Consider the following 23,102-nt stretch of genomic DNA (forward strand, 5'->3'; position numbering starts at 1 on the left):
ACAGACTCTGTACATTACTTAGTCTAGAAACCAGATTGAGAGGGGTCCAGTAAGTTGATATTTTCCAGATAGGTGTAGAACTGGCAACTCATTTCTTTCTCTCCCCCAACCCCCTTACCCCTAGTAATCTTGTCCAGGAGTGGCAGCAAAGAAATAAGCCTGTAGCTGTTGTGAACCTCAGGGTCTGACTTAAATCCCAAAGTTACAATTTGCTTTCTCTTTTCAAAGGACCATCCCACTTGATGGATTGGCTTGGTATAGTTGAGGACCCCAGCTATCTGGCATGCAGCAAAATGACACCATCGTCACTTTACTTAAACAGTCAACCAATTTGAGTCTTTGCAGGAGGTTCTGGGATTGTGGCCCATTAAGTCCTCTCCACTGAAAAGATCGTTGAGAGATAATTAACCACAAATTTCGCTGGCAGCCAGTCCTTCAGAAACTGCTCTGTAGAAGGGCCCTCTTCCTGGCCCAATATCCCTGCATTACTCTTGCGAGAACGCCTTTAAATCCCTGAAAGCTTCCCTTTAACACAGTATAAAGGAGACAGTGGATTCAGATTGGACCTGTACCTTATTTTCAAGTACCTATCTGTCACTTTTTTCAGCAATTTTGCAAAACTCTAAAAGAAGGTGATTGACCACTATTCTCACCACCTCAGTCTTATTCTGCACTGAACAATTCACACAGAGAATACCTTCAGAGTCTCCGTGAAGCAAAACCTTAACTGACATTGTCAAACTAATTGTTGTATGAAATAACTACGTATGTCTAGACCTAAACTGGTGAAACACATCTAGGGACCGTCTTGGGGTAGTCTTGCAATGGTGGGGACTGTCATGCAAAAGGCAAATATGATCTGTGTGTGTCAAGATAAATTGCTCTGACAATATCCATAAGTCCAGTTCGTACATTCTACATCTGAAGCAGCGTCCATCTAAAGTTGGACTAGAGGATTGCCAACTTTGAGTTTCTTTGTATGAGGGCTATATAAATGCTCAGCTTTTCCAGGGAGGGAAATGCAGGTGTTCCTGCAGACATAATCAGAATTACCAAATTATCATTGGCCTGGTGGGGAAGACGAGAGCTTCATGTAATTGTTAAAGAATACTAAATTGCAGAAAGGCAAATTACTGACATGGGAATTATCGATTTCGGGTCTTGATACATTATTAATGCCCCTTGCCTCATTCACCCGAGTTGTCAGTAATATAGATCCTTTTTGTGCAATGAGAATTTGTGAATAAATGCAGGATACTAGAGACAGTTCAAAACAATGGGGTAACCCTGTGTCCCTCAGAACCTGGGTAGTATAGACGTTTCAAGAAAAAGCGGTTCTGTCGGGTAGACCTATTACTTCAAAGTACAATACATGCAATACAGAAATTATGCTCTCAACACACACAAGGAGAAAAAACAAAAACTAGTACTCTTTAGGTCTGTGCTCAATATTTATCAGAATTACTTCATTCCGTTATGAGCTGTTTGTTTGTATCAAGTGAAATCGAATCATGTACAAAATACTGTTTAGTGACATTTGTGCATAGTGAAAAAGTGACAAAGTGCGCAATATATACAATATCAACAGGGTATTATATCTAAAATTATTTCTGTAGAAGAGGCCAGAGTTCTATTTGAAACCACAGTTTCATCCTTGTTGTGGAAACCGGATCATTCTGGACCTAAAGATTACGTCGACGTTTCGACCCTTCTGTGCCCCTGTTGGTGGTCACGGCGGGTCTTTATCGAAACGTCGACGTAATCTTTAGGTCCAGAATGAGTGGCAAGTTGTCCTGTCCTGGCCAATCCAGCTGCTTTAGCGTCTCTTTGCAGAGAACGCAGAGCCTGTGATTGGGCAAGTACAGGGAGCATATTCACCAATCACTGCACAGCTTTATTGTGAAGCTGTGCAGTGATTGGTCAAGCTGCCCTCACTCTCGGTTTCTCTTTCCCCCTCACCTAGTCATGTGTAGGTATACGCCATTACACAACAGGGAGGTGCAGAGAGAGAGAGAGTTGAGAGTAGAGCTCCGGGCCTGACCTAGTGGCCCCTTCCTTGAGCCGATGCGAGGCCTCGTCAGGATTCAGACTGACTAGTGAGTAGAGAGACTGTTTTCAGTTGTTTATAGCATAAAGCATAAACTTAGAGCGCTTTACATGAGCACCAGTTACCACAGCATATTATATGTCCTGGTAACTGTTGCTCATGTAGTAAAGCTCTCCAAGTTTGTGCTATATAAAACTGAAAAATGAGTCTCTTTGAAGTTGCATCAAAGGTAGTGATGACTTGTTGTACAGTACAACCTGTCACTGCCTTTGATGTAATGTATATCTTTATTCAGAGACAAAGCAACCATAAAAGATAAGTACATCATATATTAAATAGGCAAACAATTCATACTGATGCACCAAGAAAATTTAAAACATTACAAATGAATAAAAGCCTGCAACCCAAAATCAATCGATTCTGGATAGTCTATAAGCGGCCTGATACTGCACAGAGTGTAAGAGGATTGGGTAGCAACTGTAAATGCAAGAGGGCCACTTTGGCATGCCTAAACCATTTTAACCGGGGCCGGAGGTAACGTTTTCTGGGGAATTAACAATACTTGCACATTATTATAAAATGTAACGTGTTCTGAGGAGATCGAAGATCGCAGCCACAGGGACCTTGTTGATCTGGTGAGAAAAACAAACCCACTGGGGATGCTAAAAGATGATGGAGCTGGTTCAATCTAAAACGCTTAATAAATACATCTATCGTAAGCACTTGTTAGGGCCAATAAGTATGGTTCGATGCCTGGGACCGATTTTACCATTACATATGCCTTTACTGAGGGTTTACTGAGCTCAAGATTTTCACAGTTCGCACTTCAAAATTTGTGGTGTAGGTCTTTTATGACTTTTTAACGTCCACCTTACGTAAAGTGTCATGTGCAAAAAAGAGATCTGGCTTGCCTATAGCCTGAAAAGACTCCTTTTCGTACTGCATCAAAGGAGTTTTGTTACCATGCTCCAATTTCAGGCAATCCGATACAATCATGCGATTTAAATTCTTATGATCGGAAGTCCATATCTTAATCCAGCACACTAAGGGTTTAATTGCCACTAGGTCCGCCAGAAAGCTAGCCCCTAGCTCTTCATGCAGTTTTATGTAGGGTAACCTTGGAGTGCTTTACAACCCGTCACTGCCTTTGATGTAACTTCAAGATCCCATCACTGCCTTTGATGTAACTTCAAGAGACTCGTTTTTCAGTTTCATATAGCTTAAACTTGGAGCGCTTTACATGAGCACTAGAAACCAGTAAAGCGCTCCAAGTTTGCTCTATATAAAACTGAACAAGCATTGGAAATGCAATAGGTCTCGCATTAGAAAAGTTGGAGCTATTGGTCTTGTAAATGACAAATATTTTATTTATTGGTTGGTTTTTAAAATAGCTAAATTGATAGCTTTGTCATTTACAATGCCAATAGTTATAACTTTTGCGAATGTGACACCTATAGCATTTGGAATGCAACATTGCTAGCCATAAGTGAAGGACTCTATAGGAGTGCAGGAGTAAGGGACCGTGAGAGAGGCTTACCGGTGGAATGAAGCTGAGAGGAGTTCAGCGCTGTATGCAAAGTATAACAAGTGTCTAAGGGGAAAGGAATTAGACAGTTAATTACGGTCATATTGCCCAAAAAAGGGGCTGCCATTATTGCGGAAAAAACTTACCACGAGGTGGGGCCAAGGGGAGTATTGAAGACGTCTTTGGGGAGAGAGGGGAGAGTGAACTGGGGTATCAATTACCGAGTGTGCAGTGAAAAAAGGGTGCTCTAATAAACGAGCTTACCAGCGGGAACAGTGCCCTTGAAAATTAATATTTGTACCAGCTGTTTAGTTCGCACAATGTTTGCAGACAGCCTCAACTTGAGTCGGAGCGGTACCCTAGTGTCTAGCCTAGGGAAGGGGCGGGTTTGTGGTAGTGAGGTCTACACATCTAGTTAAGGTTTGGGGGGCGTGGGGGTTCTCATGACGCACCTTCGGAGTAGATTAATAGAGTGTTAAGCTCACCTGTGGAGAAGTGTGTATTGGGTAGGTCAGCTGGCAGGTACCGTGGCAGGAGAAAGAGTCACCCAACACGGAATTGAAGTCATCCGAGGTAGAGGGCGAGTCTGCCCTAATCGTCAAACAACTGCCTAGATAAAGGAGGATAGCTAGAGGAACACGTACAGCAGCCATCTTATCCGTCTCTGTGTTTGTTGTTACTGTGTTGATGGTATAGACTTCCGCGTAGACATAGAAGAAGGTACTAGCGCTCAAAGAGAACTCAAGTATGCGTGAATGAGGCGACCATGTTTGAGTGCGCATTTTGTAGCTTATGAAAACAAGGTACATAACAGAAAAGTTGTGAATATGAAAAAATTGAAAATCTGAATTAAAAATGTAGTGCTTCAATACATTTTCATGTTTAAAACATTTTATGAGCTATTTTTTTTGCGCACAGTTAGCCTTAATAATGTATGCAATATTTAATCGCTATTTTCAGGCAACTTCCTGTGCATGTTCAGAGAATCGGAATAGTACATTTTCATTGATTAGGGTAGTTTGAATTATCGACCAACTATATACGCCAGTCATATTCAAGGGCTGAAAAAGGTAACACGTTTGCTGAACGGGTTGCCTTAGGAGTTTACGGTGGTGCAACTGTATTATTTGATTGGCTTCTTTAGTCGGCGAAATCTGGCCGTGCTATTTTATAGAGCCAAGCGTGGATGTTCAGCATCGGTTCTGACGCTTTAGAAATATAGCAAGGGAAGACTTGATTTTAACGATGGATAAATTCGTACCCTAGAATCCCTAAAGGTATGGAGCTAATGTTGGAAAAAGAAATACGTAGAAAATTACTATTTTCCCCTAGCGGGCATGGTGTTACACAGATGCCGTGTAATGTATTTCGAAAGGCTGTAAAGAAACCGGCGCAAACTAGCTTTGGGTTATGTTGCAATTCTCTCTCTTCTCTGAGATTAATACGAACGCGCGAAGACGAAAATAGGTACCAGCTCATTAGCTGTTTGTTCCTGAGCGTTAAGTTCGGAGAACCGTCTGAACTCCGACGAAGTTATGCGCTTTGCAGTAAATGGAAATCCTTCGAAGTACTCAAAACTATTTTCGCAGTATTCTAAAGAGATGCTCGCGCATCGCCGAATTTCATGTCAAAAATAACTCCACTCCAGCTCAGAGCTCAGTATTAACAATGTGGTGAAGCCAGATCACTGATAGATGAATTACTATTTTACCCTAGCGGGCATGGTGTTACACAGATGCCATGAGTGTAATACCTCAAGACAGACCTCGCTGTTTGTCTTCGGTACAATTCAGGCCAGTGTGCAGGGGGCGGAGAGGGGAGAGGTGCGACACGGCAGGCAGAGTAGGAGGAGGAGGGGGGAGGAGAGTAGGGGAGGCACGGCCTAGCGGCCGTGCAATCAAGAAGTGAGGGGGCGGAGCTGGGGAGGGGAGCTGGGAATGAGAAATGCGACGTGCGGATGCGGCAGGCAGAGTAGGAGGAGGAGGGGGGAGGAGAGTAGGGGAGGCACGGCCTAGCGGCCGTGCAATCAAGAAGTGAGGGGGCGGAGCTGGGGAGGGGAGCTGGGGATGAGAAATGCGACGTGCGATGAGGGAACTGATGTGCACGCGCTTTTAAGCTCAATGCGCATGCGCATTGAGCTTAAAAGTCACGGGCACTGCAAGGAATCGCCACGATTCCTTGCAAGTTGGATAAAGAGTGGATAAGCCCCCATAGTCTCGCTTGCTCGATGCGCATGCGCATCGACAGGCGAGACCTAACGAGTCTCTTGAAGTTACAATAAAGGCAGTGGTGACAGGTTGTACAGTGCAACCCGCCACTGCCTTTGATGTAACTTGAAAGAGTCGTTTTTCAGTTTTATACAGTGTAAACTTGGACTTTACATGAGCACCAGTTACCAGGACATATTATATGTCCTGGTAACTGTTGCTCATGTAAAGCGCTCCAAGCTGGGGCTATATTAAACTGAAAAACTAGTCTCTTAAGTTCCATCAAAGGCAGTGTTGGGTTGTACTATTGCAGAGTTCAGGTTTTGGACATAGTCATGTTTTAAATCGCACAATGTTGAGCCCACCTGAGGCTCGAACCTGCTTTCTCAGCTCGAAAGTCAGCAGCTCTAGCCTTAGCCACAACCTCACCCACAAGAATGGCAGCATTTTCAATATTATATGCAATGAAGTCCTAATTGTTTATTTTTCTTATGCAATTTACAACCATTGACAACGCCAATAGTCCTGGCTTGCTGTAGGTGTAATGTTACTTGTTGTAATATATATCTGGATGAATGAGAAGCAGCAAACTACCAGTGGGGCACACACTATGTTAAGCACAGATTAATTAAAGGGCCACACCCCTATGAGACCCCCCCTCCCCGATTTTACATCCCACTTAAAGCCCTGTGTGTCACCGAAAGAAAATGAAAGTGGACACTCTCGGGGAGGCAGAGAAGAAAACCGTGAAGGTGCTGAAGAGGTTGGATGTTCATGCTGGCATCCGTGTGGTGGTCCAGCTTATTGTAATAATTGCACTTTCACAATTGCTTTATTAACCTTGCTTTCTCAAATTTGCTTGAAAATCCAGTTTGCCAACTTTTTTTTTTTCCCCCCGAAATGTTCTCGGTGGGAGACCGAACCCCCCCCCCCCCCCCCCTCCCCTCCCCAAGCCCTCCTTGGGCCATTCGCCTTGCTCGCTGCACTCGCTCTCTATCGTAAATGTAGGCTACTCCTTTAAGTATTTTGTATTACAGTAACATTTTGACTACATCTATGTGCACACGCTGCTGTGCATGCTACGAATCCCCACTCTATCACCATGTGCTCGTTCATTATTCACCCAATTAAACTATATTCTTCCAATTAATTGGTTCATTACATCTCTCAAGAAAACGGTACATGTCCAAAGTTTGGCAACTTGCAGGGAAAAGTCAGCCTTCCTACTCCTGTTGCCATGAGGGAGTATATAAAAACGATGACCTTGGAAGTACATTTTACATTGAATAGGAATATTGGAATATTTTTGGCTTTGGGAAAGAGGAGATTCCTCGAAACACGTGTTGGCTTGCATGTACTGATTCATTATGAGCTTAATGAACCAATGAATTGGAATGAAAATTCCATTTGAAGTGGAATACAAATTTGGAACTGTCCATTATGTTACAAACCTCCTTGAGGATACTATGAACCTAATAATACGCCATTAGAGTATTAGTGGAGGAGGAAAGCGGGCGCTGGGCTAGTTGTCCTTTGTACCCTATAATTAATATCATAAAGTAATTTAAGCCCTTTCGGTCATCTTTCTCCTTGCATTAGGTCAGGCTTATTGCCGGGCAGCCCTTTCCAGGTGGGGCTTTAACCCATTCACTGCGGCGGCTATTCCGCCGCAGTGCTAAGGGGGCGGGGGGCCGCGCCCATGCTGGTGACGGAACCGCTCCGTCACCAGCCGCGGTTGCGCTGTGCTCATGACTGAGCGGTTCCGTCACGGCCCCGCCCGCTCAATAGAACGCTCAGCGCAGGCATCCGCGCCGCGCAGGCGTGCCGAGCGGGCCGTGACGGAACTGCTCCGTCAGCACAGCGCGACCACGGCTGATGACGGAGTGGTTCCGTCACCAGCAGGGGAGGGGTTAAGTAACCAGAGACTCATCTCTTTACTTGGTGCAGTGCCCCGCCACCCCAAATATCCAGTTGGATATTGCGTGGAGGGATTCTATCCTCTGAGCTCCAGCTATTCTTTCAACATTTATTTGTATTATTCAACTATTGGTTTTTGCGAACAAATGAACCCCTAGAGCAAAATATAAATTATTCTGGTTCATTGGTAATATATTTAGGGTACGCTGCTCCACTGTCATCATTGTTATTGTCACAATTATTACCCTTGGGTGCAATAGTTTAATTTACTGGGCAACACGTCTGGTCTGTGCAATGTTCTGTGTGTACAGAAACTGTTTTATTCTTTGATAGGTTACTCTTCAAAGTGTAAACAGACTTTTATTTTGATATTATTTCTGTGGTTTTAAAAAAACGTTTATTTTTTATTTTATGCAAACCAAAGATCAGCGGACAATGAGAGTGCGATAACTGCTATTGTATGCATGACAATTACATAAGCTGTGTGCTGGTGCCTAATAATGTAAATGTAATGTAAATGTATTGGCATTTATATAGCGCACTACTTACCCGTAGGGTCCCAAGGCGCTTCGACCGCTGCGAAACCCTTCCTGGCTTCCCTGAGAGATGGTCCCTTAATGGGTATCTCCAGGGTGAGACCAGGCATCCCCGGCGGTCTGGTGGGGCCGTTAGTGAAGATGAGGCAAGCTAATGCCCAGAGTTGCCGAGTGTGATCGCTGATCAGAGTGGGCACCGAGGCGAGAGAATTATCGAGTCTGCTGACCCTGGTCCAGAAACCTGCAGCGCCGGGAATCGAACCCTGGTCCCGGGCCGTCCTCTGCTCTCGGGTCTGCCGCCTCTAACCAGTGAGCCACACTACTTCAGGCTACACGTATCTCTTATAACGCACTGACGAAGATGTGCACATATGATATCAAAGTGATGGCATTGTCACAACTGTCTAAGAAGAAAATACGGGGTGAAATGAAATCCAACTACACTTTGAGTCATTCAAAAACAACTAATCCCGTTATTTTCATCCTCCTATGTCAGCAACTTCCACCCCTCCCCACTCACACCTAATGTGACACAACAGTGTTAAAGGAGATCGATGGATTATAAAGGTCGCACTGCCAATCCCAGGACCTCATTCACTAGAGGACAATAATATTTTCAGTTTGGCAATTTTAACCCATCCATTGTTCTATAAGGTTGCACTTTCTATCCATATCCCGGGTGTCCGTTTTAATAAAAAGTGCCACTGTCGCCCAGGGTACCACATCAGCCTTCTATGTTAAAATGATTGGGGCAGATGTTGCTTTCCAGAGCATGGCAATGCGTCGCTATGCCAAAATTAGCGCCAGGTTCTGGGGAAACAGTAATTGTTTGGTTTTTTTTTTTTATTATTAACCCTACATGAGTGAGACAGCGAGTGGGGTCACACAGCACCATGGAGTTCGTAACAACTGAAATAGATGTCACCGCATGCCAGCAATTCGAGATCACTGGGCACGTTCAGACATATGAAAAAAGTCAGCTGTATCATGATTGCATCTGGAACAGTGTGTACTAGCCCCTTGGTACATCTTGGCTATTCTGACTGAGGAGAGTTGTGTGGTACAGATAATTGAACTGCGTGTATCAGAATCAGGTCCACGATATCAGTCTATGGGAACCAAGACATCTCTGCAAAACAGGGTTTGTTAACTCTTTGGGCAACCGTACAGCCCACCTTTCCCTGAGGGCAATGGAGCATGGGCCAAATGAACCATGGTTTAGGTTGTCATACAGGGCAGATATCCTACTGTGCAAAGTCGTGGTAGTATGCATCCACTCCAGTGGAGCACCTGTGCAAGTTAAATCACTTTCGGCAGTCTATACCTTGACAGCCACATCCCGAAGGGCTGAGTATACCATAAACTTTCCTTGGGGAAGGCCACTACGCTCAAACAAGCACATAGTCCTTTCTACCATAGTGTCCCCCCCCTCCCCCCAACACCACCCCCATGTCATGTAACCAGCTGTCCAGTCATCCACACAATAGTAAATTAGTAAATTACTTTATTGTTTGATTATTTAAAATCTTACAATATACAGTTACAAAAATACTTTTAGTATAAAACCAATAAAACTTTCATCATAAAATTCATTAAAATATATCCTTAGTATACTTCATTTAGGACTTAGTCAACTAATTTTGTTTTTACCATTAATAAAATTTTTACAAAGGTAGCATTCATGGCTATATCATTTGATTGAAGACAACATTTCAGGGCTTGCCTACATGATCGTATTCCGCGAACAATAAAAGGCACTTTGAGTAGTTTTGTCCTTTCATTTCGTAGTCCCGGACAAATACAAATACAGAGCAAGTGGACAATATTCTCCTTTCCGTTGTTACATAGTCTACATATTAAACTCCTTTCAGAGATTTTCCAAGGCGGGAGGTGACAGTTTCCCGGAAGGATTCCAAATCTTGCTTTTAGAAGGATTTGTTTTTTTGTTTCCTGACCATGGCATCCACACAATAGAGCTTGTAAAGATCTGCAGCGTGGAAGTTCATAGAGGCAAGCTAGGGGAATACGGGACATCCTCCAGCCATTATGAATGTATTTGCTCCAGGACCATGCAGCTACTTAAGTTAAAACTTTGGGGTTTTCCCGGTGAGAGTGGCATGTCAATAAAAACCAAAGTATACAATGGCCACCCAAGTCAAGGCCCAGTGCTTCATTTTCAGGGCACGACACAGCATGGATCCAACGTAGCGATCATTGTAGCTGAGCAACAGCATAGTAGAACTCAATGTGGGTCACCCACCCCTCCCATCTTAAATACCAGGGTCATTGCTTCGATCTTGACTCTCTGGGGCCCTAGATTAGGGAGGCAAGAAGACGTCTGAGCTCCCAAAAAAAGGTTTTCTTTAACCTCACCAGAAGTGCTGTGAAAAAGTAAAGAAGGCGCAGGAGTATTAACATCTTAGCAATGGCTATCTGGTCCACTGGTGAGAGTGGCAGCTGTGATCAGAAGGGCAACGATGGGTGTGACCGCCTTGCCTAGGTTACCATCCACCAAGCCGTTCCTTGTGTGGTAAACATGTATTCCTAAGTACTTAAATGCATCAGGGGCCAACTGTAGCGATGATGGTATCTCCATTTCCTGCAGACATGAGGGTGTCCTAAATTGGGGAAAGAGGCATGACTTTCCACAGTTGATTCTCAGTCCGGATACTCTGCCGAAATCATCCAAAGCCGACATGACTGGCACCAAAAGCAAAGGATCGGCTTCAAATAAATTAATACATCGTTGGCGTACATGGAAACTATCTGGGATAAATCCGCTGTCTGGTATCCCCATTCGATCGCTCGTTCCCTCAGCATACAGGCTAATGTTTCCATAGCCAGGGCGAACAGTAATGGGGAGAGAGGGCATCCCTGCGCTCAATCGGAAAACTGTCCGACACAATGTCACCAGTGTGTACCCTGGCTATGGGAGGAGTATAGAGTATCTGTATAATCTACAAAAATTCTGTCCAAAACCTAATTTCTACAGGACACCCTGTAGGTAGGCCCAACCCAGGGTGTTGAATGCCTTTTCAATGTCTAAAGAGGCCACCCACCCTTGTTTTGACATCCTGCGCAGGCTAATCCATTTAATTGAATAAACCCTGGCTATTAAGGAATGTATTGCAGCCTGGAATGAATCAGTTTTGGTCGGTATGAATCACCGTATGCACTATCTGGGTCGGTCTGTTCGCAAAACCTTCCCCACTACCTTGTAATCCAGGGTAAGGGGAGACCATGGACGATAAGATGTTACCTCCAAAGAATCTCTCACAGGCTTCGGAAGCACAGTGATCAGGGCCAGTCGCATGCTTTCTGGTAGGCTACCTTGCGTCTTGGCTTGCTTATATAGCGCCAATAAACCTGGTGCCAAGAGTGCACAGCACATGTCATAGAATTCAGTGGGCAGCCCATTAGTGCCAGGTGTTTTGCCCCTCGCAATGTGTTTTAATGGCCAACGCGATCTCCTCGAGAGTCAGTGCTTCATCCAGCTCCTGTGCCAATAAGGGAGCAAGAAGGCGGGTTTTCTATAGGTAGTAAATAGGCTAGAACTGTGTCTGGGTGACACCCGATATATGTTCCTGTAATAAAGTTTGAGCTCTTTATTGATGGCTAATTGGAAGTTCACTATGTGACCAGCGCAAGTGCAAATAGCACTGACTGGTGTGGGGATGTTCAGATTTCAACAACCAGGACAATAAGCTGCTGACTTTGTCACCCAGCTCATTCTATCGCTTAGTGCATTTTTTTAAATCAAAATTGGGCAGTCGTCCAGATGAGGCTCTATAATCAGTCCTATGGTCGGCTAGTGCCAGGAATTGATGTCTGATCATTCATCCAGTCACTTTCTGCCCCCTCAGTCTATCCTCCAAAACCAGCAGTTCTCCCTGGAGTGGACGCCTCACTCCGAACTGCATAGACATACATTACCCCCCTCTCAATCACTACCTTGAAGGCGTCCCACTCCACCCCTTCATCTGAAGCAGAACCTTTGTTCTCTGTAAAATATCAACCACAGTGTTCCTCAAATGGTAGTCCTAAATACAGTGTCTACCAATGCCTGTGATTGAAAGTGCAGGTAGGAATGGTTGGATGCAGTGTCCCCCACCGGAAAGATACCAGCAGTGGGCAGTAATCTGATGATGTGCTCCCCAAGTATTCTGCCTGTCTGAATTTAGTAGCAAGTGTCCCTTAGCCAAGAATTACATCTATGCTGGTGTGGACAGCGTGTAAATCTGGAACACAATTAAAACCTCTGCAGCATAATGTGGGTGATTGTGGTGATGAACAAGGGTGGGTGACAAGGTGGTCAAGAATAGTCTGACTCACACCAGACACGTAAAGCACCACCAAAGTAAGAGGTTCTCCATCCAGTGTCCTCTACAATGACATACCTGCCTTCAGGGTCAATTACAACATGTTCTGGTATAAACAGCACTCGCGGTGCCACCCACAATTCGGACCGTCCTGGCATAAGCTGGGTAAGTGGTATACCTACCACAAGGCCTCTTCCATGTATACGTAATTTCTGGACTTCACCGTTAAATGTCTCTCTTGTAAGTAAGTGAACTGAATATGAAGCCTCCTAAGATAGGAGTGACTCATGTCTTTTCCTATATGTGCCCATACCACTCCGGTTCCACATGAGTAGGCTATAATCTTTAGTAATCAATCTTTAGTAATCATGTAATAAGTACGTAATGAAAGGCATCATTCACAGACTGCTGGGGGGGGAGGGGTGACCGGACAACCAACCAACACATCTGGATGGACAAAGTTCTCCAAATAAGGCAAAAAGGAAACTGTAATGAAAACATTCCAGTAAACAACCCATTGACAAACCCACAATCCCAAGCCACACCGCCAACTGGTCATGGCCAGATATCTGCATCAATGATCGGGCAGCAAAACGGAGGTCCATTTGATATTAAGGGGGGCACCAAGACAGTCTACCCTTGAAAGCACATGCTGCAAGAAACTAAACTGAAAAGCAATTAACTTATCAGATCGTTGGTCGCAAGAAAAAGTAGCAGCAATAGTCACTGTGAGCGGACCATGCAGCCCCTAGCGAAACAGCAATAAAGCAACAGTTCGGCCCACCTTCCTGCCTAACACGCGGAGAAACGGGAAAGAAAGCAGGACAGTCTCCATGACCCCATTTACTCCTGTATCACAGCAGGAGTCATAGCAGGGGCTCCCCTCAAGTAATGTGGCCATCAAGTGTAAGGCAATGTCTGGGGTGTACCATCATGACAGTCTGCTTCTGAATCAGTCTGATAGGGAGTTACCGATTGTTGCTCCACTTCCGCAACCACTTGTGCCCTCACCTCAGCAGCCTGTTCCTTCATAGGGCAAACCAGGTGGTGACTGCCGTTGGCTCTGCGACTACCCTGCACTTTCCATTTCGAGGGGGGAGAGGAAGATTCTCCTGGTGCGGCTGTGTTGCCCTTTCATTCTAGAGAGGACCACGCATCCTCCGGGGTGACGCAGATAGTGGTACTGTCTCCCTGCATTATCTGGAGCATCATAGGGAACTGGAGTGCGTACTTGATATCCTGTTCCCGCAGGCATCGTTTCACAGCCATGACGGAGGACCTCCGTAATCTTGAGTAATATTGAGGACTTGGGTGTTCTCCACCAACCATGGGCCCCTGCTTCTGGTGACCTGCAGGATATGATCCCTATAATTGAATAGGCGGGCGACCACTGAACATGGAGGAGCCCCATGTGGGGTGTTCTGTTTTGCATTCTATTGGCGTGCTCGATAGAGGAAAACATTTGAGGGCTTATACTGCAGAGGAGTTGTAGAGAACCAGTCCTCTAGGTACAGCTCAATGCTGTGACCGTCTGCGCTCTCTGGTCTGCCCACTATCTGAACATTATTGCACCTGGATCTGTCTTAACGGTCATCTGCACGTCAAATGAGATACACCACTTCATCTTGCAGGCTAGATATGTGATCTAGTTTCAGTGGCTGATGGGCCAAGGAATGCCAAGGTTGATTCTGTAGATACAACACTCTCTTCTAGCTTCTTATGTTCCTCCGTTATAAGATTACTCTTAATCCGCAGAGTTGCTGTTTTTGGTTCCAGGGTGTGGTTTTGATATCAAGCAAGACAGCAAGGATCTCTTCAAATATGCTTGTGAGCCGCTAAAGTGGTTTCCAATGATTCATCTGGAATGTGTGGTTGTTAGATCGGAGTCTCCTCCCTGGGTGCCAGGCACCTCTGCCGGAGTTCTGTCTGTTATGGGATGTACCATGTTGGCAGTGCGTCACGGTTATGAGCGATACCGTTTGGGAAGTTCCGGATGTGCCGTGCACTGCGGACACTATGCCCCAGTAATACGGCATTAATCTAAATGTGTCGGTGTGCAAGTTTGAATACCATACATGTGGGACAACCCAGTCACTAGTGCTGCCAGTATGCCCCATGTCCATGCGGTCCCCATAAGCTTCAAAAGGGTGGGGAGGCAATTGTGCAATGACAGCGTGTGATAAACTTTAACTCGCCGGCTCAAGTCTCCAGTCTCAGGGAATAATCAACAACACCAGTCCTAGTTCTTGTGGCAATATTCATTTATTGGACTGTAAACATCCATGGTCGAAATTCGTTATCCAAGGGATCTCTTTAGTCTCAAGATAATCCAAAAATGTTTCAATCTACTGCCTCTTTAAAACAACAACCTCTCTGATCTATACAAACAGGACAGCACAAACAAAAAATGTGTGAAAAGCGAGATGGCACCTCACGGGCGCACCACCAATGGGGCCCCTGGTTGGTACTCACCAGGATGGCCCTGTTCTCATCATCGGTGCCATCAAGCTAAAACAAAAGCGTGTCTCGAACCCCAAAAATAAAAAGACAGTGGATGGTGCAGTGGACACAACTTGTATGTGACACAACTAACAACATGTAACATTTAACATATAATTCACTGCGCAACTAGGACAATAAACTTTACTTTCGTTCCTTTCTTTGTTGCAAACAGTAAACACACATATACTAAAAAAGGAGAGAGTGAATACTACCTATCGATTCACTCTCTACTTACAGCCGACATGTTTCATTGCCTTGGTTTCTATCAGGCAATTTCTTCAGGGCAATTCACTTTAAATGCCACTGCAAGAGACACTGAATCTTGGGTGCTGTAACACAAACAAACAAAAGTGTGGTCACCTGGTATCCCTCCCCGTGTTCTGCATACCAAGCTATATATCAAACCACCATGCTGTATTGGTAAATAAATAAATAAATGCCATTATTACCCTGCATGCAGTTTTGCCTCTCATACCAGTCATGAAGTCATGAAAATTCGGAATCCAGCCCCCTTAGGTGAGCATGGTCCTTACTCCCCGTTAGAGAAGATTACTGAAATGCAAAAACCACAGTGCATTCAATTATTTTGGTATTGGAGCCTTCTCCTACCTTGCGCAGTATATACAGCCTAGACCTAGATAAGCTAGAGGTTACCGGTGTCAGAGTAGCGGTCCGCGTCCTCTCAACCCTCGAACGCCGACCGAGTGCACCTCTGCTTATTTACCGGCTTTGGGGTCGAGTTTTAGCGCACTGCGATTGGTCCACGGTGTCAGATGACGCGGGACCCGGCTGCCGGTTTTCAGATTCTCTGATTGGTCCCTGGGGTCGAATTTTGCGCACTACGATTGGTCCGCGGTGTCAGATGACGCGGGACCCGGCTGCCGGTTTTCGGATTCTCTGATTGGTCCCTGGTTACTCTAATACTAGGGTGCCGGTTTTCGGGAGAAGAACGCGGCCATATGTAAACTGACCCCTATGCCTGGAATTGGATAGGATCTGGGGGCCAAACTAGTGTAACCTTTTTAATATGCGCCAATATTTTAATGAAAAATGTGCATAACTACACTTTCGATGTACGAAGGGAGTAAATCGCCTAAACGTGCACTTTATTTGACTAATATATAATTTCGATGTTAGCGAATTCTGCAGAATTACAGTATATTCAGGAGTTGTAATTGCAGAGCCAACTAACACACTGTATTCAGAGTGGTTGCCATGTTAATAAGGTCTATGGGCGAAGTAAGACTGGCAAACTGTTATTGGCTAATGTGGACATATCGCATGTTCAGCCTAGTCAGATAAGGTGTAGTGAATATCACATTTCTACTAATGTGGAAATATCCAGCCTTATCAGGGAAGGTGTATTACATATCTCAATCTTAAATGTGGATGTTATAATTTTATGTACCATCAATAGATGTTAATTCATAAAGGTAATTTACTTTTGATTTAAGATGGAGAGGTACCAAGAGTTAGGGGGACAGTAGACTACCGCGCCAGAAGACAGCTACTCAGGTGGTTTAACGCAACTTGTTCCATTCCAGTAGTTCGTTCAGCCCTTTCTGTTCACTTTGCTCTTGATATATCCAGCGTGCTTCCTTGGTAATTAAGCGTCTTTCCACAGATTGCGCATCGCCCATCACTCTCTCCAACACTACCCATGTAAAAGTGTGTTTATTGCGGTGGCAATGTTGCACTAACTTCGTAGTTAGTTTTCCAATCCTTATTGTACTGACATGCTCTTGGATGCGGAGTTTGATCTTGCGTGTGGTGAGTCCGATGTATTCCAATCCACACTCACATTTTAGTCTATATACCACGTTGGTTGTATTGCAGTTACTAAAGTGATTCAGTGACCAAGTGTTTCCAGATTGCAGAGTCACGGTGGTGGTTTTCTTTGTCAAGGGGCATACTGAACAACTCCCACAAGGGAAGTGTCCTTTAGGGATGGTAGTGTTCTCAGCTTCTGGTCTTCCAACACTTCTGGTGTGAACCAGTTTGTCGTTCAGGTTACTTGCTCTTCGGAAGGCAAACCGTGGTGGTGGCATCTTAAAATCCGCTGTTGAAAGTAGAGACCAGTGTTTCCTAATAGACTGGCGGATCTTTGTGGCCATGGGATCATAGGTCATGACCACAGGTAGACAGTCTGACTTTTCTTTGACTCGTGTCTCTAACAAGGCTGCTCTGGGTGTATTCAAGGCTCTCTTTTGGGCTTGCTTGACTACTCTCCATGGGTAGTCACGGGCTTCCAATTTCGAACTCAGAACTCCTGCTTGTTCCTTATATAGTTCAGTGGATGAGCAGTTTCGCCTGTACCTGAGAAATTGTCCTACAGGGAGATTGTCCCTTAATGCTCTCGGATGATATGACCGGTATGATAGTAGTGAGTTTCTATCGGTCGGCTTTTGATGCACACTTGTTCGAAAGCCCCCTCCAAATGCCTCAATGTCCAGATCAAGATAGACCGCATTTGTGTGATGATAATTCCAGGTAAAGCGAAGGCTCATATCTTGAATGTTCAGCCAATTTAAAAATTGGACCAGGACTGCCTCTTCCCCTGTCCAAAGGAGGAGCACATCATCAATGTATCGCCTCCAGAGGCGTATATGGCCTCTGAAGGGATTGATGTCAGATTCGATGATGTGCTCCTCGAATTGGCCCACGTAGATACAGGCAAGGCTAGGTGCCATTGTAGCCCCCATAGACGTTCCCGTCACTTGTAGAAAAAGGTCGTCTTTATAGCAGAAAAAGTTCCTTGTGAGAGCGATTTCCACACACTGTAACACAAAGCTTTGGGGGGCATCGTAAAACCATTCCTGTGTGGCCAATGCTCTAGATGCGGCCACTAGTGCGGCATCCTGAGGAATACAAGAGTACAAGGACTCTATGTCGATAGTCACAATGTATTCTCTAACAGGATCAAATGTCATTTGGTCTAGGACCTTTAAGATGTCCATGGTGTCCTTGACATAGGATTTCTGGGTTACCACTGATTCGCGGAGAAAGTAGTCAGCGAACTGAGATAACGGCTCCAAGATGGATTGGATTCCAGATACAATCGGCCGGCCCGGCGGAGGCCGGGCCGGCTTGTGTATCTTCGGTAGGATGTAGAAGGCAGGGGTCCTGGGATTGGTGTTAATGAGGAACTCGGCTTCCTTCGCACTTATCCACTTCTTCTCCTTTGCAGTCCCCACGAGGTCAGTTATCATTTTCATCAGATCTGGAGTGGGGTCTTTGGTGAGAGGTTGGTAGTTAATTCTCACATTAAGTAGACGTCGTACTTCAGCCTCGTAATCGCAGGTGTTTAATATGACGATGGCTCCGCCTTTGTCGGCGCTTTTTATAGTGATGTTATCATTCCTCTGGAGGGACCTCATTGCCTCCCAATCACTTCTCATCATATTTTTGAATCCACTTGATTTGTTGTTATTTTCTATTTTCCCAATTTCCTCTAAAACTTTGGCCTCAAATACTGCCACTTCAGGGCCTATTGCCCCCGTAGGGGGACAAAAAGTCGAGGGTTTTTTTAAATTGGTATTGAAGCCTTTATCCTCCTCAGATGGTTGTTTCGCGAAGAATTTCTTCAGTTTAATTTTTCGCATGGTCTCATGAAACTCAGTGCGGCATTTGAAAGCATCATGGATCGGGGTGGGAACGAATCCCAGCCCTTTGTTAAGTACACGCTCTTCCTCCATTGTTAATTGATGGTCGGACAAGTTAACCACAATGCTCATCAAAGTGGCTTCTTTCCCCTGCTCCGTGTCTGTCGTGGGGAGAATGTTTGCCATTGTTGCGGGAGCCGATTGCCGCGTCCTTTTCCTTTCCCTTGTTGTCCCGGGCCCTTGTTGGATGCTTGTCCCTGTTCTAAAAAACTATGCAACAAGGTACTCAGGTCAGTGTTGGAAGCTTCAGGTTGGTTAAATCTTACTCTGCTGGTACTGGGTCCTGGCTCAGGCTCGTCCTCACTGGATGTATTATCGAATGTCCAGTTTGCAGGTGTTCGCCTTTGTGGTTGAAATCTGGCTCCTCTGCCTCTTCTCCCTCCTCCGAATTGCTGTGGCTGTTGTTGTTCTTGTGCGGGTTCGTAGTATGAATCGTTGACGTAGGGGAAAGCCCATTCATGTGTATAGCGTTGTAAATTACGCTGTAATCCCCTTATTTTCTGAGTTATCATATATTGTTTATACTCATCCAGGTCGTCTTTAATTTTTTGTAGATGTTCTTTTGCGTCAGTAAAACTACTGTCCCGACTAATGGCCTCCTCAAGTTCTACGATCTCTTTAAGTACCTCTTCACTTAATCTCTGAGCTGTGCTTATTATCAAAATTAACCAGTCCCTAGTACATTTATTAGCGATAAAGCTCCAATCACGTCGGAACTGTTTATCGTCAAGGAAGATCCGCGGTTCGATTCTCACTATTAGACTTGCAGGTGAGGCTCCAGACTGATAATAGTCAGTCATAAGAGCCCCATGCAGGGCAATTCTTATGTGTTTCTTTTTTAGATTACTCAGTTTCTCCCATTCTTCTCTGACTTTATTATTACCGGAAAGGGGATTACCTTCGAATAATGACGGGCGCGCAAAAATTGCCGCGATCTGTTCGTTCGTGAAAGCCAGGCAATTTTTGTCCATTCTCAGAATACAGGCTTATTGGTGGTTTGACTGTGCAGTAAGTGGTAGGGAAACCAGGATGGACTGACCACACATACGAATAAAAAATCAGAGTTACGACGTAAGGTTGTATAGGAGTACTCTCACGGCTGAGCCGCCGTACACAAGGCACTACAAAAATAGGAGTCTAGAGGGAAAGACAAACAGAACTAGGACGCCCTCCACTCTGTAAGCTAATCAACAACACCAGTCCTAGTTCTTGTGGCAATATTCATTTATTGGACTGTAAACATCCATGGTCGAAATTCGTTATCCAAGGGATCTCTTTAGTCTCAAGATAATCCAAAAATGTTTCAATCTACTGCCTCTTTAAAACAACAACCTCTCTGATCTATACAAACAGGACAGCACAAACAAAAAATGTGTGAAAAGCGAGATGGCACCTCACGGGCGCACCACCAATGGGGCCCCTGGTTGGTACTCACCAGGATGGCCCTGTTCTCATCATCGGTGCCATCAAGCTAAAACAAAAGCGTGTCGCGAACCCCAAAAATAAAAAGACAGTGGATGGTGCAGTGGACACAACTTATATGTGACACAACTAACAACATGTAACATTTAACATATAAGTCACTGCGCAACTAGGACAATAAACTTTACTTTCGTTCCTTTCTTTGTTGCAAACAGTAAACACACATATACTAAAAAAGGAGAGAGTGAATACTACCTATCGATTCACTCTCTACTTACAGCCGACATGTTTCATTGCCTTGGTTTCTATCAGGCAATTTCTTCAGGGCAATTCACTTTAAATGCCACTGCAAGAGACACTGAATCTTGGGTGCTGTAACACAAACAAACAAAAGTGTGGTCACCTGGTATCCCTCCCTGTGTTCTGCATACCAAGCTATATATCAAACCACCATGCTGTATTGGTAAATAAATAAATAAATGCCATTATTACCCTGCATGCAGTTTTGCCTCTCATACCAGTCATGAAGTCATGAAAATTCGGAATCCAGCCCCCTTAGGTGAGCATGGTCCTTACTCCCCGTTAGAGAAGATTACTGAAATGCAAAAACCACAGTGCATTCGATTATTTTGGTATTGGAGCCTTCTCCTACCTTGCGCAGTATATACAGCCTAGACCTAGATAAGCTAGAGGTTACCGGTGTCAGAGTAGCGGTCGGTGTCCTCTCAACCCTCGAACGCCGACCGAGTGCACCTCTGCTTATTTACCGGCTTTGGGGTCGAGTTTTAGCGCACTGCGATTGGTCCACGGTGTCAGATGACGCGGGACCCGGCTGCCGGTTTTCAGATTCTCTGATTGGTCCCTGGGGTGGAATTTCGCGCACTACGATTGGTCCGCGGTGTCAGATGACGCGGGACCCGGCTGCCGGTTTTCGGATTTTCTGATTGGTCCCTGGTTACTCTAATACTAGGGTGCCGGTTTTCGGGAGAAGAACGCGGCCATATGTAAACGGACCCCTATGCCTGGAATTGGATAGGATCTGGGGGCCAAACTAGTGTAACCTTTTTAATATGCGCCAATATTTTAATGAAAAATGTGCATAACTACACTTTCGATGTACGAAGGGAGTAAATCGCCTAAACGTGCACTTTATTTGACTAATATATAATTTCGATGTTAGCGAATTCTGCAGAATTACAGTATATTCAGGAGTTGTAATTGCAGAGCCAACTAACACACTGTATTCAGAGTGGTTGCCATGTTAATAAGGTCTATGGGCGAAGTAAGACTGGCAAACTGTTATTGGCTAATGTGGACATATCGCATGTTCAGCCTAGTCAGATAAGGTGTAGTGAATATCACATTTCTACTAATGTGGAAATATCCAGCCTTATCAGGGAAGGTGTATCACATATCTCAATCTTAAATGTGGATGTTATAATTTTATGTACCATCAATAGATGTTAATTCATAAAGGTAATTTACTTTTGATTTAAGATGGAGAGGTACCAAGAGTTAGGGGGACAGTAGACTACCGCGCCAGAAGACAGCTACTCAGGTGGTTTAACGCAACTTGTTCCATTCCAGTAGTTCGTTCAGCCCTTTCTGTTCACTTTGCTCTTGATATATCCAGCGTGCTTCCTTGGTAATTAAGCGTCTTTCCACAGATTGCGCATCGCCCATCACTCTCTCCAACACTACCCATGTAAAAGTGTGTTTATTGCGGTGGCAATGTTGCACTAACTTCGTAGTTAGTTTTCCAATCCTTATTGTACTGACATGCTCTTGGATGCGGAGTTTGATCTTGCGTGTGGTGAGTCCGATGTATTCCAATCCACACTCACATTTTAGTCTATATACCACGTTGGTTGTATTGCAGTTACTAAAGTGATTCAGTGACCAAGTGTTTCCAGATTGCAGAGTCACGGTGGTGGTTTTCTTTGTCAAGGGGCATACTGAACAACTCCCACAAGGGAAGTGTCCTTTAGGGATGGTAGTGTTCTCAGCTTCTGGTCTTCCAACACTTCTGGTGTGAACCAGTTTGTCTTTCAGGTTACTTGCTCTTCGGAAGGCAAACCGTGGTGGTGGCATCTTAAAATCCGCTGTTGAAAGTAGAGACCAGTGTTTCCTAATAGACTGGCGGATCTTTGTGGCCATGGGATCATAGGTCATGACCACAGGTAGACAGTCTGACTTTTCTTTGACTCGTGTCTCTAACAAGGCTGCTCTGGGTGTATTCAAGGCTCTCTTTTGGGCTTGCTTGACTACTCTCCATGGGTAGTCACGGGCTTCCAATTTCGAACTCAGAACTCCTGCTTGTTCCTTATATAGTTCAGTGGATGAGCAGTTTCGCCTGTACCTGAGAAATTGTCCTACAGGGAGATTGTCCCTTAATGCTCTCGGATGATATGACCGGTATGATAGTAGTGAGTTTCTATCGGTCGGCTTTTGATGCACACTTGTTCGAAAGCCCCCTCCAAATGCCTCAATGTCCAGATCAAGATAGACCGCATTTGTGTGATGATAATTCCAGGTAAAGCGAAGGCTCATATCTTGAATGTTCAGCCAATTTAAAAATTGGACCAGGACTGCCTCTTCCCCTGTCCAAAGGAGGAGCACATCATCAATGTATCGCCTCCAGAGGCGTATATGGCCTCTGAAGGGATTGATGTCAGATTCGATGATGTGCTCCTCGAATTGGCCCACGTAGATACAGGCAAGGCTAGGTGCCATTGTAGCCTCAGGGAGCCTGCAGGGCAAAAGTGTCCCCCTGTTGGTAAAATGGTCCGAGCAATGCAAGGGGGTGGGGTGGGATGGAAAGTAACCAGTACATGAGCTCGGGCGGGGCAGGAAGTGTCCAATGCTGGGAGGAATGGAGGGGCTGCATAGAACAAGAGATCTCGCCTTGTGCTCATTAGCTAGGGAGTAATAGTGCCCAGAGCTGTAATGAAGTGCCTCTCTCTAC

At 44.9% G+C, this 23,102-nt stretch overlaps 1 protein-coding gene across 1 annotated transcript in view; it reads left to right on the top strand.

Annotated features, from left to right (window-relative positions):
• The window catches only part of RHOA (ras homolog family member A), a 269,324-nt gene that overhangs the window by 12,777 nt on the left and 233,445 nt on the right, over window positions 1-23,102 (top strand). The window lies entirely within an intron of this gene.

The sequence above is a fragment of the Lissotriton vulgaris genome, chromosome 9, assembly GCF_964263255.1.
Source record: "Lissotriton vulgaris chromosome 9, aLisVul1.2, whole genome shotgun sequence".
NCBI lineage: Eukaryota > Metazoa > Chordata > Amphibia > Caudata > Salamandridae > Lissotriton > Lissotriton vulgaris.